Source organism: Hemibagrus wyckioides, linkage group LG14, assembly GCF_019097595.1.
Source record: "Hemibagrus wyckioides isolate EC202008001 linkage group LG14, SWU_Hwy_1.0, whole genome shotgun sequence".
Taxonomy (NCBI): domain Eukaryota; kingdom Metazoa; phylum Chordata; class Actinopteri; order Siluriformes; family Bagridae; genus Hemibagrus; species Hemibagrus wyckioides.
Window position 1 is genome coordinate 24348841 of NC_080723.1, and position 17964 is coordinate 24366804.

At 36.3% G+C, this 17964-nt stretch overlaps 1 long non-coding RNA gene across 1 annotated transcript; it reads left to right on the forward strand.

The window, feature by feature from the left end:
- The first annotated feature begins 2065 nt into the window (after positions 1 to 2065).
- On the forward strand, positions 2066 to 5102 carry LOC131364407 (uncharacterized). Its single transcript, XR_009206468.1, has 5 exons — positions 2066 to 2239; positions 2353 to 2441; positions 2609 to 2720; positions 2809 to 2912; positions 5047 to 5102. It is a non-coding gene; the product is annotated as an uncharacterized LOC131364407 (long non-coding RNA).
- Positions 5103 to 17964: the final 12862 nt, after the last annotated feature.

Consider the following 17964-nt stretch of genomic DNA (forward strand, 5'->3'; position numbering starts at 1 on the left):
GAATGAAGTATGTGCATTTTTTTTTACAAATACAAACCAGGAATTATTCCAGTGTGCTTTTTTTTTTTACAGTAACTTTTTTGTTTCAGCTCAACAACAGCCTCTGTGACATATTGGGAATTGACCGAAGTGTGACAGCTGCCTATCATCCCCAAACCAATGGCCTGGATGAGAAAATGACAACATTCCACCCTTGTGTTCCACCCTTGTGTTCCACCCTTGTGTTTCTTAGAGCTCTCACAAAATTGGTCAGTGAGAAGCAGAACAACTGGGATGTCTACTTGGATGCTACGTTGTTTTCATTGAGATCAAAGATGCAGACCACTACAAAATATTCTCCATTTCTTTTGATGTATGGGAGGGAGGCAGTTTTCCCCTCTGAGGTTCCTGTTGACATGCCGGTCAGTTTGTTTCTGGAGTCCTTTAAAAACTACTTGTAATGAACTTGGCAAGATGAGTTCATTTTCTTCACCAGTCATATATATATATACTTACATATTATTATTATTATTATTATTATTATTATTATTATTATATTAATATATTAATATATTTATCATATATATATATATATATATATATATATATATATATATATATATATTACTGTACCTTTTTTCTTTTTAGCTTTCCACTGTACTTCTTCTTGATGAGACAACTTGTGGTGCATTTCTGGACAAAAAAAGAATAATTGGGAACTAGTAAAAAAAATCAGCAGCAGAAAATATCACCAAGTTAACAACAAACAACAAACAAAATCAGGCCTATGAAAAAAGAGTACAGAAGAAGTACAAAAATATGGTTTATCGTGTCAGAGATGAGGTGCTGCTGTTCAACATGAGGAAGCGGGGAAGGAAGGGAGGAAGAATCGAGCCTGATTTTTCCGGACCTTATGTCATTCAGGCAATACATGGCAAGCTGGTTACATTTTCCAGTTCTGAAGGGGTAACTTTGAAGAATAGGTACAATGTCAGCCACATCAAGCCTTACAGAAGAAGCCAAACTGAAAGTCCAGTCCACAGTCAACGATCACCCAAGATCCACAAAGAAAGCAAGATGAGGCCATTTTCTGATGCCCACACTCACTGACCATGGGAGAGGATTCGGAAGTAACAACTGAAGACGCTTCCACATTGCCACAGAGGCCTTCAGTTATTCATTTTGCTCCCAAAAAAAACATTAAAATCCATGATGTCAGAATAGAGGTAAAAGCAAAATCACTACCTGAAAAGCCTGCATGCATCTGCCTTGAATATAATGCCTCTGGTTTAGTGTTTATTTAATCTAAAAGTTTACATCTCACTACATGTTGTAGAACTGTGCATGTGATAAATAAACAATCTTGAATGTTGAATGATTGACAGGATGCCTCAGCGAACGTAAAGGAAAGCATAGAGGAAGGAGGTCGTGATCACTGAGTTCTATGTTTGACAGTTGACCTGTTGGTCATTTGGTCACGTTTGTTTGAATGTTCAAATTGTGCATGTTGGCCTGTTGGCCATTTTGACCATTTTGTGGTTTGGCCATTTTGTGGTTTGGTCACTGCTTCTCAAATACAGTATATTGCCAAAAGTATGTGGATGCCTCTTCAAGTGAATGGATTTGGCCAGGTGTCATCATTGTATTGAAGGGGAATCTTAATTATGTAGCATGCAAAGACATTCTAGGGACCTGGGTGCATCCAATGTTGTTAGATAAACTCTGTATTCATTATACTGGGTTTAAAACTAAAAATTAAACAAGCAAAAGTAAGTATAGTGTTCAGGTGTCCATGTACTTTTGGCAGAACACCAACAGTAATAGTAAAAAAATCTGTTTTAACATTTATGTTGTGTTTTCACTTGGAATGCTGTGGGATGCAGAAGATGACGGCCGGGTGGAAGCAGTTGTTGGACCCTACAAACTGTATGATTCGTCTTTCCGTACTCTGTATGGGACCGAGTGGCTGGTTGGTGATGTAAGAGACTAAATATCAGTGTTGAAAATGTATTAAGAAATCTAAAATTGTTAAATTTATTTTTTACATCGCAGGTTATTGATGCATACTTGCACATGCTCACTGAAAGGCAGCAGGCAAGTGGGAATTATATTTATGTAGCTTTTCTTAGATTTTTCTTATAATCCAGCATTATAAATTTACATTTTTTTAAATACAGAAACCTGTTCACCATCTCAGTGCTGTTGTTGCAACTTCATTTTTTTCTGGACAATTCCAGATACTCAGAAAGGTTTTTAGTGGGTTGGTTACCTTTTTTTGGCTTATTTTACAGTCCAATATTATTTATCAGTGACATTATTTGCATGTATCTTATATATAGATAAGAATAACATGAATGAATTAAACATTTCTAGATTGTCAACATTTCTGAAAAGGCCTTGGTGTTGATTGATCCATTGGCAAATGAAGGTTCCTATGAACGTAAATTGCTACGAAACTGGAGGTAAGAGTGTCTGTAGTAAACTTTCACATTTAAAAACACATTAATTAGAGTTTAAGCTGACCTTTGCAATTTTACAGAGCAATGTTTGAAGCTCTTAATGTTAAGAGAACTGAAGCATTATTACTGGTCTGTGTTCTTCTTTTCATTTAAAAAAAAACAATAATCAGGAATTACTTGAGAATGACAGGCTATGGAGACCAGGGAGCAAAATGGACAGTACAGACAATGCAACACAACAAGCAGCATGAGTCCAGCAGCTGTGGCATTTTAGTGTTGATGGTAAACATTTTTATACTAATGGTATAGGCACGTTATACGTTTATAAGTAACTGAAATTACTATTATGAATTAAAATGACATTTTGCAGTTCGCAGAAGATTATCTCGTGAGGGAAGACATCAGTACTGTCCAGACGTCTGCACAAGCCATTAACAAGATTTGAAGTGGCTTGTGCACTGCTTCAGTGTAAAGGTCAGTGGCATCAAAAAAATATTTTTTTATTTATAAATCCAGAGGAGGACGAAGACAAAGTACAGATACGGCTCATCAGATGTTACTTGAAAGTTCTACTGACAGATGTTTACTTAAGTTAAAATACAGAAGTACTTACTTAAGAATTAAAGTGACGAATCGCATCCAAAATGTTGGGAAGAACTGAAGTTGATTGTTGATTGGCTGTCTCAGTGCCACCTATAGATTATCTAATCACGTTTTAGGAAGGAAACAGCAACAAAATAGCCAACTAAATAAATATCCTACTAAGGCTTTCCACACTTTTTTTAAATTAACATCTAATAAACATGAGTTTGGTAATGATATATAGGTTTGGGTAATGAGGTTAATTATTTCGGTAATGATAACTATACTAGTCTGAGATTTATACTGAGACTAGTCTGAGATAATGCAGAAAGAAACATAATATTTGCACAATCATGCATTTCAACGTTTACCTAAAAAACATGAACCATTTTACCATGGCACTAAAAAATAACTGACCACTGTATTTTTTTTCTTTTCATGTTGCTTCTTAGTCAGCTCTTCAGTTTTCTGTATTTTACCAGTTTGTTTTTGATTCCTGGAAGCAGAAAGAAAGCATTACATTAAATTAGTCTCATAACATGGGGGAAAATATTTTATATATACATCATATAGTATAGACTTGATGCTTACTGTGTGTGTGTGTGTGTGTGTGTGTGTGTGTATACTCTGTACATTTCATGTACATTTCCTAACACTGTAGGGTGTTTTTTGCTAATTCCACCTGCTGTAACATCTCCAAACCTAACCTCTCTCCCTCCTTCTGTACTCCTCCAGCAGTTCTGGGTTTCTGTAGAATTTTTCCCTGAACTTTGTCACCCTGGCCTTTGCTAAAGCTTTTTTTTTTCACACTTGCTGATTGTCTACAATGAAACAAACCATAAAGCAAAATATCAACATTTAGGAAATTTGAAATTAATATTAAATTCATAGGAGATATTTAAAAGTTATACACAATATGCTTAAATTCTCATTCCCATTATATAAGTTCTCTTTACCACAACTGGCCTTACATGGTTGCGGTGTATGAGAATGGTGTTGCGGAGGATGAGGTGCCTCAGGATGTTTTGCTAACAATAGAGAAGCCATGATGGCTTTACAATTGTTTTCTCAATGCATATAGTTAGACCTCAATAAAGTACATTTTCATAAAAAAATTGTAAATCTAAAAATTTTCGAAATGTGGAAAACTTTCTGTTTCGGTAATGATAATCAAAATGTCATGTTAACATTCTTACAATAGAATATTTAACATTTAACTGGAGAGATATAAAGAGATGTGGGATCTTACCTGGTCACCATGGTAACTGTCCCATGTGCTCCATCACTCTATCACACTTTATTTCCATTCTATATGTGTGTTTAAACAGTCCTCAAAAAGTGTTGTGGAGGATGAGAACATCAGGCATGGACACATCATTTTCCTACTTTTTTCCCCCATTATTATTATTATACATGAATATTCAGTAAATAATTTTTCTGTCATCTAGAATAATTTAGTAGAACTTCCATATAGTTTTTTTTTTTTTCAAATTTTTTATGTTAATTTGTTTAAATTAAATCATAACACACATTCAGACACAGCGGGACGTGTTGCCGTAATGAGAATTTCAGCAGATAATGCAGTAAAATAGAAAAATAATTCATTCTCATGTTGAAATTCCACATTGTGCAAGGTAGAGAACAGTATTGTCTTTATTCTGGTGCTTTTTTATATCATTAAATTACACATTTTATATTCAAAATCATTAGTGCCGTGGTGTTTCAGTGGTTTCGTGAGAATCACCCAAGTATTTGACCGCTTTGCAAAACATGACTTGATACTTGGTGGTAAAACCCTTGTTGGCAATCACAGACGTCAGACGTTTCTTGTAGTTGGGATATCTGTGTATATTGTATCTAGGTATGCGTGTATGAATATGTGAATGTTTGTTTATGAATACTCTGTTAAATGTATTTGCTTTCTCACTCATAACTAAAATATTTGTAGTGTAATGTGATTCATCTACTCATAGAGAATAAGTGAAGCTACTACTGTTTAAAACCTTATGAAAACCATTGTTTTTAGGGAATGCAGCATGGTGTGCTCCTCACTCGAACATCATGCCAACAAGAGCATGATTGAAATGGTAAAGTATAACAAACGTGTTCTGTATGATCAGTTTACTCCTAAACGTGTGTGCATATTACCATATTCTGGAGTCTTTTGTTTCTAATGCCTTTTTATTGATTTTGTTTCCTTTTTTGTAGGTGCAGTGTGATTCCTTGCCGTAGGTGAATGTTGAATGAGCCCAGTATGAGAAAGAAAGTTGTGAACCATATTTGTGCAAAAAATGTTACAAATAATAAATGTTCTGGTGTGGCAGATCCAGACACAATCTTCAAATACTCTCTGTAATTGTTTTCTTTAGTGTCCACAGCTGGTCTACTGTTCTGCTACTGATATAAAATTATTTAAAATAATCTGTCAAAGACAATTAGACAAGTTTTATTCAGCTACCGTGTCTTCTTAAAATAATTTAGGTAGTCAGATGTATAAATATCAGAACATGCTCCCCATGTTCTTACAGTACAGATGGTGTTAGAGGTGGTGTAATATCAAGTGATTTTACACTGGGAGCATTATTTGATAGGGGATCATGGTCTGTCGAGACATGCTACCCATGAATTCTTAATGAATAATCTTATAATGAAGTATCAAAACATGCTCCCGGCACTCTAACAGTACAATGAGCCCCTTTTAATATGCCACAACACTAAGAGTTATACCTTTAAAGTATATACACAACTGGACATGTGAACCCGTACGGTAGCATTTTTCAATAAGGTAGCGCGAATCGATAGAGTCTGCTAACGATTCGTGCTACGGTAGCATTTTTCGACAAAGCAGCAAAACTCAACAAAACACCAGAATTTCAAGCCCCAGCGGCTCCCACGCTGCAACTGCTGTGACCCAGGGATGAGTTTAATCTAGCCCCGAAAGTTTTATCCCGAGGAATTAATGTCATCGGTTCAGTTGAGCACTTTTGCTGTGTACTGTACACGATTTTGACTGACATCTCTCTCCGTACACACACACACACACACACACACACACACACACACACACACACACACACACACACACACTAGAACCGCTCTCGCGATACTTCAATGTCCTACACCTATCGGCTTTCACACCATGTGACTAAAACACCTTACAGCCCTTGAGAGGGACAGTAATAAAAAATGTCAGAAAACACAACAATATTATTCAGATAAAAGTCTAACTTCTAAGTTTTAATGTTAACACAGTTGATAAAAGTCCCTAACAAATGTATGTTGTGTCACAAAGGAGGCCCACTGTCTCTGATTCTGAAACCCCGTGACATACAGGACCCTTTAGAATATTATTCCATACACAAGACGTACAAAAGCCTTCAATTAAATAAGCCTAAAGATAGATCTAAATAAAATATAAACTGTTAAAGCACTAAGACATTACAGACTGAACATCATGACTTTCTATTATCCAGCTAATGCAGTATTTAAGTTAAAATACAGACATGGTTTAGGTGAACAGTGGACCAGAACAGACTCCATCATTCGGCTGTTCTGTCTACAGAAAAATAAATTCTCAGCTCTATAAATACTAGTATGGTAGCTGACCGTTTTACTCAAGTAAGAAGAGAAGAGAAGAGAAGAGAAGAGAAGAGAAGAGAAGAGAAGAGAAGAGAAGAGAAGAGAAGAGAAGAGGCTGTAAAAAATAAAAAATAAACAAAGAATAATACATACAGTAGTGGCATCATAAATCAGGAATAAAATAATAGGTGCATGTATAATATAGTTTTTTGTAAAATAATAATAATAATTATTATTTTTATTATAATAATTAATATAATATAATATATAATAATATTATTATTATTATTATTATTATTATTAATAATGGATCTACACAGCACTGCTTCACACACAAGCTGTAAAAGAGATAATATTGCATGGTATACCTGTGAGAAAAAATGTAATGAATTAACGAACTCATTTTTTAGTAGCAAGACTCTGAAATGATGGGAGGAGTCAGAAAAAAGACTGAATGAAATTTTCTAAAGTTGCATACTGTTTGTGTTCATTTGTGTTTATTATTAAACAATATTACATAAAAATACTCTTCCAGCATGTTATTCTTGCTTACCCCCTCTCCCTAATTAACTCCTGATGTTTTCAAATCCTAGAAACGTCCCTGGTTGTGACCATGAGAAAGTCTCACCCTGTGCTCTGACCACAGACTCCATAATAGGCATATGTGAAGAAATAATTCCACTGTGCTGTAATGTATGTGACAAATAAAGGCTCCTATTCAAATTGCCACTTTTGTCACTCACACCTGAAAACACATTTCCATTTATTTCAATGGATATCAAAAAATAACTAAACAGAAAAAACTAGCATCCAAATATAACGATCATACACACACCTTAAAACAGACCACTGAAAAATTAGAATGAAAATGGCAGCAAACAAAACTAGTATTATTTCAAACAGCATTGAAAGGGAGCCATCTGATTAAGGTTGTGTCCTCTTGCTGGGGTTGCTTGACCTTAGGGCAGCTTTTGACACCTTTGATCAAACTACTCTACTTGAGAGGCTAGTAAATTCAATTCAATTCTATTTCCAACATTTCCGAGATGTCTGCATGCCAGGCTAACAAATGTGATGGAACTAGCTAATTTTAAAAAGGTTGTTTCTTCTAGCTAAAAGGTAAAATTTGACCATTTAAGAATTCTAATTATTTAAATAAAGTATTATTTAATACAGAGAGGCTAAATAGAAACAAATGTTTACCTGCAGGTGAGCACAGAAATGAGCCACAGATTCATTATAGTACTGATGGCAAAATGCAGCTTTTCTTCCTAAAATTATGAAAAGGTTAATTACTTAAAGCCTATAAGACTATTTGATTAATACAGTTTCTCTGCTGCTGAGCACTTCACCCTGTTCATTGTGATGTCACATTGTGGGCGTGGTTAACATTCAGAGAACCTCCCTCAGAGATTTAAGGCCTTCTTCCATTTCCATGAGTTTTATAGGAGTTATTTGGCGATAAATAGAAGGACAGATTTGGTCATGACAGTCGAGTCTCATGAATTTAAAGTTACAGTGGTATTTTCTGTTGTTTTTACCAGCTGGGGAAGAAGTTGCAAGGCTGCTGATAATACATTTTCTTAGCTATTTATACATTAATTAATGTCATTTAGCTCAAATCTCGTTTTTACACGGATTTCTCTCATGCTGGAAGATTTAACAAAGTGAGACTTATGAATTATAAATGTTACTTCTTATTGCAGTATTCTATTTTTTTTTGTAAATGAAGGAATCGGTCCCTTTAATTACGGCTCAGTGTCATTTTTTTCAAACGGTGATAAAGTCGGTGATGTGTGGATGAGACTGATAACTTTTTTTTTTTTTTACTGTAACTAATAAAGAAATGATGATAATGTATTCAGTGTTGTTTTTGATCATCCAGTTATTCTGTTGTAGTACAAGTGTCAATGTTCAAATGTTCTCACAGACAGTGATTTATTTAAAAATACAAAAATATTAGAAGAAGAACTGGGAAGAGGAAGCCTTTATCACCACACATACATTACAGCACAGTGGAATTCTTTTCTTCACATAACCCAGCTGAGGAAGTTGGGGTCAGAGCGCAGGGGAAGCTATGATACAGCACCAGTAAGTTGCCGAGGGGGGACAAGTGAGAAGGGTCACACACCTGAGCGTTATAGTATTGATTATAGTAATTATAGTAATGATTTGTTCTCTGTTGTTTTCTGTTGCAGAGATAAGTGAGATAGATAGATAGATAGATAGATAGATAGATAGATAGATAGATAGATAGATAGATAGATAGATAGATAGATAGATAGATGGATGAGCACAATGAGCAGTGTGTCTGTGTGTGTGTGTGTGAGAGAGAGAGAGAAAGTAAAAGTGAAAGGAAAAATAAAAATCCCCCTTTCTCACCCACAGCTCTGTGTGCTCCTCACTCCGTCCCCGTCTCTCTCTCTCTCTCTCTCTCACTCTCTCAGAGATATTTTCGTTTCATTTTACAAGGTCATGTTTTGAATGAAGCAAATGTGAAACTAAAAGAATAATTGAATTTGAGTTGTTTATTATTATTTAAAGAGTTAAGCATCAGTCTCTAAATGTGTTTTGTTCCAGCGAGTCCCTCATACAGTAAATGATTCAAATCAGTCTGTTGACTTGTGTAATCCAGCTGTAAAAGACAGATGGTTCATTTGAATGGGCTGTTTTACCTCGTATTATGTCTGTTATGCTTTCATAATACATTCATGCTGTTGTTTATGCTTCATTTGTTGTTTGCTAATCTGGATTTAATTTTATAAATGAATGTACACATGCACATTTAGTTTAATTGGGTTGGGGTGTAGTGGAAAAAAAAAACACTACAAAGGGGACCATTGTCTTAGACCACATTTATTTACTTATTTAGGAATCCAAGGAAGAGAAAACATGAAAGAAGAGAAAAGAGGATGATCGCTGATCGAGAACAATTCACCCCTACATCATCTAGACAGAGCGAGAGAATCAAAAATCAATCAGTCAATCAATCAATCAGTCAATCAATCAATCAATCAACCACTAAACAAAAGCTTGATGGTGGTAGTTTTAGAATTTAACACTCACCTGTAATGCTTAACTTATTAACATTCTCTACAGGAGTTTCTTAAGGAGAAAAGAAAAAAGAGGAATATTAAAGATTTCATTTTAATATGGTGCCAGATCCACACGTGTAGTGATTCATGAGGCTCACCTTAACATTGCCTGATAAGATTTATAAAGGAAACTAATGAGTGCATCATAAACATTTATATAATATACACACAACCATTTGGAGATATGACATGATGTAACTAAACAGTGGATGGAACATAAAGACTATATTATTATATATATTATTATATAATAATGTGGTGTTTAATAAACAAGCAAACAAAATCAAGTCATTCAAACAAACAAATAACTAACATGTTTGGTTACATTGCAGCATAGTTTCTGCATGTAGACTGAAATAAATGTTGCAGACTTCAGTGCCATAACTTTGTGGTTCTTAATAAATCCAGCTGATAAGTTCATTCATTCATTGTCTATACCCACTTATTCCTAGGACTCCTAGGGTCACAGGGGTCTGCTGGAGCCTATCCCAGCGCACATAGGGTGAAAGGCAGGGGTACACCCTGGACAGGTCGCCAGTCCATCACAGGGCCACACATAGACAAACAACCACACACACACACTCACTCACTCCTATGGAGGATTTAGAATTACCAGTCAACCTAATGTACATGTCTTTGGACTGTGGGAGGAAACCGGAGTACCCGGAGTAAACCCACGCAGGCACGGGGAGAACATGAAAACTCCACACAGAAAGGCCCCAGTTCGACCCCAGAATTTGAACCCAGGACCTTCTTGCTGTGAGGCAACAGTGCTAACCACTAAGCCACCGTGCTGCCCAGCTGATAAGTTTCCTGCTGATTTTCTTCAGGGGTTTCTTTGGGTGAAAAAATAGAAAGAAATTCAATTTTATTTTTGACAATTTTTATAGATTCGTTCTTTATCTAGTTCATCCAGTTAGTGCCTGGACTTCAGGACTCAATGTTCCACCATCCTCAGTGAAGTTCATTAGATGTCTGATGTAAAGTTGCGAGGACCGACGGTGTGTATATTCTTACTAGGGGAAAAACAAACACTTTGTCATTGTACAATTTGTGAAGGTGCAGGACGCAACCCTGAAACTGCAAATGGTTTAGATTTCAGGTAAAGACACATGATGGTGATGACATTTTATAGCCGTCTTTATTTAATAATGGTAATGGAGTATTTCTCTGCTTTAAATAATGACATGGTTTAATATCTAGATTTAATTTATTTACATTCTGGAGTTTATTTTCTTAAATAAATAATGTAATGATTAATGTAATGATAATGTAAAAATCACATGTGAAAAATTAAATGTTAACAAAAACATCCACCATGTCTGTAAATCTGTGAAACGTGTACAAAAATTCATTAATTTTACATTTAAATTGTGATTATTTCCCTATGAAACTCGTGTGATTTTTCTCTAGAGTGGCTTCAGGGGCTGGAAAACTTACCCAGAAGAACTACAAAATTTACAAAAAAAAAAAAAGATTCTGAATGTATTTTAACTGTTTAAATTACTGTGTTTATGAATATCTAAAATAACTTTAATAAACATGATCATTCACACACTAACTAGCTCCCCAGGTACGTAAATACCAAGCCATTGTTACAGCACAGAGTTTACAGTAATTACACTACACTTGCTTCCAGTGACATTTACTGCACATTGTTGAGTGTTTATGTGTCTCATTTCTGAAATTCCACATCATGAAGAGTACAAATAAATGCAGAACTAATTTGTAAAATTTGTGACAGTTACTCTGTGTGAACACAAAGTGCACTCTCAGCATGCTGAAGTGGTTTATTCATCTACTATAACACTTACTTGGCAAATTCAGCTTTCTTTTTTTTTTATTCAAGACAGACATCATACTTTCCACCTGTTTAGTTATATTTAATGCAGTGGAATGTACAAAATGAGTCAGTTCCTGTTCTCACTTATGTTATAGCAGCTATGACGCTGCTATACAGTGAAATGAAACAGCGCTTCTCCAGGACCTGGTGCTACAGAAACATACAACATAAAGATCAAATATGAAAAAAACAGAGCTAGGCCCAAGGTTTTTGTCCTAGCCACATAAAGTGCAAAGTGTGCAGCTAGGTGCAAACAGCGCAAAGACAAGACAGTGCAGAAACAGTAGGTACAAAAACACAGGACACTGTGCTGAAAAAGAAAGTGTTATGAAATGTAAAAAATGAAATGGTATAAAAATAAAATGATGTACAGAGTAGCAGCGGTTGAGGTAGTGCAAATAGATATAGGCATAAACATAAATATAAACATAGCAGCGTAATGAAATAATAACAGGGTTTGACGTAATGCAATAAATAGTGAACAATATAAGTGATACAGGTGAAAGAGTGTGTGTGTATGTGTGTGTGTGTGTGTAAGAGAGAGAGAGAGAGAGAGAGAGAGAGAGATTTCTACAGTTCAGTTCTCTTTAGTCTCTTTAGTCTTGTAGTCTTCATTTTTTATTTGAAGTTTATATAGTCTAATTTTTTCTCTTTTGCCTGAATATTTTACACTGTCAGGTTTCGTTGTCTAAATCTTTACTTGCATATTGCAGTTAATTGTTCTTTTGTTTTCTCTCGGGAGAAGCCTTTTTTCCGGTTTTCAAACAAACAATCGGAGGAAAAACCACTCAGGGTTCATAACACTGAGACTGTGTCTGTTCCCCAAACCAAACGAAAATGTTTGAACAATCAGAAAATTTGTTTCAGTAACCTGATTCTAGATGATAGTGAATGCACAGCCAGCACCTTTGATCTGAAGCTAGGACTGTTAAATATAAGATCTCTGTCAACTAAAACACTTATAATTAATGAACTGATTACTGATCAGGAGTTCAGTGTTCTTTGTTTAACAGAAACATGGATTAAACAAAACGAGTACGTAGCATTAAATGAAGCTTGTCCGCCTGGCTATAGCTATATACATCAACCGCGTCTAACAGGCAGGGGAGGAGGTGTCGCAGTTATTCATGATAAGCTAAGCGCCACACAAAAACCCAGACATCAGCTCAACACATTCGAAGTTCTTTATACTAACCTAACGTATGCAAGTACTAATAATAAGTTCAGAGTCAATTCCACTAATTGTTATTTACAGACCCCCAGGGCCATACTCTGAATTCCTCAGTGAATTTGGAGATTTTACTTCAAACCTTGTTGTTTCTTTAGACAAAGCATTAATTAGTAGGAGACTTCAACATTCATTTTGATAAGCCAGAAGACCCTCTGAGAACAGCAGTTGTGTCCATCTTAGATTCATTAGGTGTTAATCAAAATGTAATAGGACCCACTCATAATGGAGGTTACACTCTGGATCTCATTTTTACATTCGGATTAAATATAGAAAACATAGGTCACTCTTCCACAGTCGGAAGCTATCTCAGATCATTATCTTGTTTCATTTAAAATGCGTCTTTGTCACGAGTTGCGCATTGTGCCACATTACCGTATCAAGCGTACATTTACTTCTGCTACTGCAGAGAGATTTACCGATAGTCTCCCGGAATTATCACACATGATTGGTTCACCTTCTGACCCTACAGAACTTGACCAGGCGACTGATTACCTGGAGTCAATGTTTCGGAACACCCTAGAAACTGTAGCTCCACTTAAAGGGAGAATAATTAAAGAGAAGAAACTAGCACCCTGGTACAACGACCACATACGAGCTTTAAAACAATCAGCTAGGAAACTAGAGCGTAAATGGCGTCAAACTAAATTAGCAGTATTCCAGATTGCGTGGAAGGAAAGCCTTCTGAGATACAAAAATTCTCTTAGTGCTGCTAGATCAGCGTATCTCTCTTCCCTAATCGAAGATAACAAAAACAATCCTAAATTTTTATTTAGTACTGTAGCAAAACTAACTAGTAGTATAACCACTGTAGAAAAGCGCACACTATCTATATTTAGCAGCAATGAATTATTTCAATGAAAAAACTGACAATATCAGGCAAAAAATTCTGACTATTAATTTAAAACCAAATTATTTGATATATTATCTAAAGAATTATCTAGTTATTTCTGATCAGAGCTTAGAGTGCTTCACTCCACTTCAAGAGCCTGATCTAATTTTGCTAATTTCTTCAAAACTTTCAACCTGCATTCTAGATCCTTTACCCACATCTTTCCTTAAACAGATATTACCAGTAGCTACTGAACCCCTTCTAAAAGTAAATAATTCTTCTCTAAGCACTGGCTATGTGCCTAAATCTTTTAAGCTAGCAGTTATCAAACCCCTGATTAAAAAAAAAAAAAAAAGACCTTGACCCCTGTCAGCTGTCTAACTATAGACCGATATCAAACCTGCCCTTTATCTCCAAGATCCTAGAAAAGGCTGTAGCACAGCAGTTATGTTCAGACCTGCATAGAAATAACATTTATGAAATGTATCAGTCAGGATTCAGGCCTCATCATAGCACAGAGACAGCACTGGTTAAAGTGGTCAATGACCTGTTACTGGCTTCTGATCAGGGTTGTGTCTCCTTACTGGTGCTACTGGATCTTAGTGCAGCTTTTGACACCATTGACCACACTGTTCTACTTGATACACATGTTGATACCAACATGTTGTTGGTGTTAAAGGAACAGCCCTCTCCTGGCTCAAATCTTATTTGACTGACCGTTATCAGTTTGTAGATCTAGATGGTGACTTCTCCATGCATACCAAGGTTATGTTCAGTGTTCTACAAGGTTCTGTCTTAGGCCCACTGCTTTTCTCCCTATATATGTTACCCCTTGGTGCAATTAATCGTAAACATGGTATTAGCTTCCACTGTTATGCCGACAACACACAGCTATATGTCTCAGCTAAATCAGATGAGAGACACCAGCTTATTAAGATAGAAGAATGTGTAAAGGACATTAGACATTGGATGGTCACTAACTTCCTCCTGCTTAATTCGGACAAGACAGAGGTGCTAGTACTAGGACCACATGCAGCTAGAAGTAAGCTTTCTGATTACAGAGTAACGGTGGATGGTCTTTCAGTTTTATCTTGTCCAGCAGTAAAAAATCTTGGTGTGATTATTGATTCTGGTCTTTCGTTTGAAGCTCATGTAGATAATATCACTCGAGTAGCCTTCTTCCATCTCAGAAATATTGCTAAGATAAGAAATATGATGTCACTTCATGATGCAGAAAAACTAGTTCATGCTTTTGTTACCTCTAGGTTGGATTATTGTAATGTCTTACTGTCTGGATGTTCCAGTAGGAGCATAAACAAGCTCCAGTTAGTCCAGAATGCAGCAGCTAGAGTCCTAACTAGAACCAGAAGATATGAACACATCACTCCTATTTTATCCACACTACATTGGCTCCCAGTTAAATTTCACATTGATTATAAAATCCTGTTACTGAACTATAAAGCATTAAATAGTCTCGCGCCGCAGTACCTGAGCGATCTTTTAGTCTTTTATGATCCGCCACGCCTACTCCGATCAAAGGGTGCTGGTTATTTGGTAGTACCTCAAGTAGCAAAGGCTACAGCAGGGGGCGGAGCTTTCTCTTTCAAAGCCCCACAGTTATGGAACAGCCTTCCAATTAGTGCTTCGGATTCAGACACAGTCTCAATGTGGTTGGATGCTTTATGTCCCGGGAAGCCTTCATGTCTGTCACCTTCTGGCTGTCCCTTTTAGTTATGATGTCATAGCTAGTCTTGCCTGCACTTTACACATAATCTACATTGTCTTTAAACATCACATGATCAGAATCATACTTAATATCTTTCTCTCTCTGTCTTTCTCTGTCGAGCTATACACCCCACTCCTGAGCTCCCAGTGTTTGCCAGTTTCCAGTGTGACCACTGCCCTACCCCTAGTCAGAGTCTCGTCGCTTGGTGGTGCTTACTCATGCTGTGGATGGCTGTCTGTGGACCAGGAGACAGCCATGGACAGAGCCACTTGGGGACTTTCACACAGTCAAAGATCTGCCATTACATCGGTCAGCTTGTGACAGCAAAGAATGTGTCTATAATGACCTTAGAAACTACACTGACCTAATAGGTCCTCATGGGCCATTGATTTCTGTTGTAGAAAGGACATTAAATCAGTTACAGTTACATTATTTACTGTTTAGTGTCACCTAAATGAGGATGGGTTCCCTTCTGAGCCTGGTTCCTCTCAACGTTTCTTCCTCATATCATCCCAGGGAGTTTTTCCTTGCTACCGTCGCCATGGGCTTGCTCATTAGGGATACAATAGTTTAATAATTTATTCTTATTTCTAGTTATTTAGTTATTTTTTTATTTTCATTTTTTCCCCTCCCCTTTCATACAATGTTCATTGTAAAAGGCGCTATACAAAATAAATTGAATTGAAGTGTAAACTCCTTTGTCCTGAAGATGCTGCACTATGTAAAGTTCGAGCTTTATCTTGATATAAACCTGCGCTACTGTCAGATCTGCTGTTATAAAGAATTTATCAACAACTTCTAACCAATCAGAGTCCAGAACTCAGCAGCGCTGTGGTTTTCTGATATCTACATACCATCGACTGAGAGCTTGACCCGCTGGACTAAAACCCATTTTGTAGATCTGGATCTCTCCACACGCCTCACAGACAGGTAGCTCTCGTAGGTTCCTGCATCAGTGAGTCTGACATTCTTCAGCACCAGAGAACAGTTTCCATTAAGCAGCTTGTCTTGAGGAACATCTACACGGCCCATATATCCTTCACCCTCGTACAGTTCCACACCCTTTCTCTCAAACACAGTCTCAGAAACCGTGCTCCACTGAACATGAGGTATTTGGACGGAGACGTTCCTCCACTCACACGGCAGGATAACTGTGGAACCCACTCGAGCTGATATCCAAGATTCTGCTATGTCTGTGGAAGCATTAAAAAAAACAATTTTACCACCTTTAGTCAATTATTTTATATTTGGAGGGTCAGGTTGCTGTAATTTTACTGACAGAAGACACATACCTATACTCGAAAGCCACATGATGCAAATATAATGAAGGGGGATCATGATTTGACTTTATAAAGTGCAGATTTTCTAAGATTTGCAAAAGAAAGCCACAATTAGCATGAGTACAGCTGATTTTCTGCAATGCACATCTAAACTTCACATTATGACTTAGCATGCATGAGTTGACAAGAAAGCATAATAAAAGACAAAACACAAGAATACATTATAACAATAAGATAAGATTTTTTTACTTTGTTTAGAACAACCCTTTCTGATTTCCCAATCAGTGACACTTTCACTTTTAAATTCATTCAATTTCAACTCTTTTTTTTTCTTTGTCTCTCATCACTTCACAGATTTAGATAAAGTTATGTCTTTCATGAATATCTATAATTTTAAACGATTTCACCTTTTTTCCACACATCCTCCTCACTTTTCTGAATAAAAGTTGCTATGAAAAGGAGTTAAAACACACTGCTGTACATCACTCCACCTCCACTGGCAGGATAAAGTGATAAGTGAAGATGAATGAATGACTGATTCATCTGACAATCCGTTATTTTGTACAATATTCTACACAGATTTGAACACAGCTTGAATGCAGCACTGTAGCTCAGAATCCAAAATGAGATTTCAGCATCACTGGAAATATTTAAATAATAAGCTTCATAAAATTGTCTTTAAGTGAAATACTGGAGAAGGCAATAACATCTAACAAAAACAAACTCTTATCAGCTTTTACATGTGTCAAAAACAACAACAACAACAACAACAACAACAACCTCGCCTTAGATTAAATAACTACGGAAGTCCTAATAGGCCTTGCATTATTATTTTTGTTTTCTCATGATTACGAGATTTCACCTGATGCAATTATGTCATTAAAAACTGTTTTTGGTTATGTAGAGATCACAATAAAATTATAACGAGAAAACAAAAGAAAAAAAAAATGCATGGCCTCTTGGAACTTCCGTAAAGAACTGATATGTGGTGATTTAAATATTTTTGCATTTTACCTTGTAGAAGAGACACTGTTTGAGGAAGAGAGAGAGAATAAAATGTATTTACTTTTAGTTTCATTGTGTGCAAGAGCAGTTACGTCACCAGAATGGAGAGAATCATGTACATTTAAAAGAAACGAAAGAAAAGAAAAGGTGAGACCGACACATTCATACTCAGACTACCAGGGTAAATGTGTCATATGAGTAAATGTTTAGCTGTTGTCACAGGCATGCCAGACCCGACCCCTCACCAGCGCTTTCACTCTCCGGAGTATTGATTTAGATCACCTGCACCTCTTCAGTTAATTACCTCCACTCACCTATTTAAGAGCACTCTCTTCACTTCATCCCTGTCTGGTCTT